The following is a 1812-nucleotide window of genomic DNA, read 5'->3' on the forward strand; positions in this document are numbered from 1 at the left end:
ACTGTATCTCCTTCAACCTGAAGATGTCAGGATTGAGGTCTGTTTTTACCATGAAACTATTGTGTTGCTAGAAAGAAAAGGAATGAAAAACATTTACTGTAGAAAGGCTATTTAAACTAGAAAATGTATTTCCTGCAGAAATTGGTTGTGAATGCTAAAAAGATAAATTGCTAAAGCTAAATTGGATTGTTAGTAGGAGAATGGTTTTAATTAGTGGGAATTTTACTGAAAAGTTGAATAACAGCAGTCATGTAAAAAAGTTTTTTGAAAAGTTAACAGTAAACTAAATTACTGGCTTCAAAAGTTCAATAGTGCCAAAAGATGTAGAACATTGTACGGTTTGAATTAATTTTCTTGTTGAAATCTGACATATGAGCACATGTCAGTAAAAGTCATAGCATAGTATGTCCAAAAAGTCAAAGTATAATTTGTCCAAAGAAGTGATAAAAAAGTTAGTATTATACTTTGAATGAAGTCATAGTATGGTATGTTGGAAAAAAAGTGATAAAAATAACTCATGGTACAATGTATCGAAAAAAGTCGTAGTATAGTTTAAATTCTTTGATATACTATGACTTTTTCATAGTGTGTCAAAAAAAGTGATGAAAAGTCTGTTTAGTATGTCAAAAAAGGTCATGGTATAGTACGTTGAAAAAAATAACAAAAAGTTATACTATAGAAAGCATATTGATGGAAAACATAGTTTGTTAAAAAAGCCGTACTATAGAATTTCGAAAAAAAAAATCATCAATAATCACAAAACAAGCTTCTTTTTCCTAAAATTCTCTTAAAGTGTTCATTTAATGCTCATTTTCAGGTTCATAATTGTACTTAGAGGTCATATCAGAACAGATTTATATGGTTTAATTTTCAAAAAACACCATGTGTGTTGAGCTCTCTGTTTTAGCTACAGAGTGAGGCATCTCAATTCTTTTCCATATTTGTTGGGAGTGGCACATGCTTACTAGCTACTAGGTAAGGACTACTACCCAGTCATAAGCAGAGTTTGAGGGCGTGCCATGCTAGCAGCCATAGGCGAGCATTGTAACGTGTGTTATAAAGTGACGCACGTTCATCACGGAAGTAAAGGCTGGACTACAACAGAGCTGTTTGGAGCAGTTTGTGAACAGTGTTTTCTGTTGGAGATACTTTAGGCTTTTTCACTTTGTAAATCTATAACACACTTTCACCAAGTCCAAAAACTCATAGTATAGTATGCTGAAAAAAATGATAGTATATTATACCAAAAAAGCCAAATAAAAGCCATAGTATAGTACGTCAAAAATGTTGAGAAAAGAAGTATTAGTGTACATCGCAAAATATCATAAAGAGTAGTAGTATAAGTTGTTGAAAAACATCATGAATATGACCACACAACCTTCTGTTTATGTTGAGGTTTATGTTGGGCATATTTATCTTTTATACATTGTATACTGGACCTCAAAACTTAATGCAACCCATAAGGTTTAAAACCACAACCTTCAGTCTTCTAAGCATTCTAGAAGACACATGACTGTAGTGTCTTTGCTATTTGACTTCGTCACTTAAGGCTCAGTGATATTTAGTATATATATTCATATATATATATATATATATATATATATATATATATATATATATATATATATATATATATATATATATAGAAAATGCAACATCTTAAAAAATCATAGTATATAGTATGTCAAAAAAAGTTATATTTTATAAAAAGTCATAGTATAGCTTGCCAAAAGAAGTATAATACAGCAGGTCAAAAAAGTGAAAAAAAATTATAATATAGTATGTTGAAAAGAGTTATAGTTTCTCGAAAAA

This window comes from Etheostoma cragini, chromosome 4 (assembly GCF_013103735.1).
Source record: "Etheostoma cragini isolate CJK2018 chromosome 4, CSU_Ecrag_1.0, whole genome shotgun sequence".
In the NCBI taxonomy this organism is placed as follows: Eukaryota; Metazoa; Chordata; class Actinopteri; order Perciformes; family Percidae; genus Etheostoma; species Etheostoma cragini.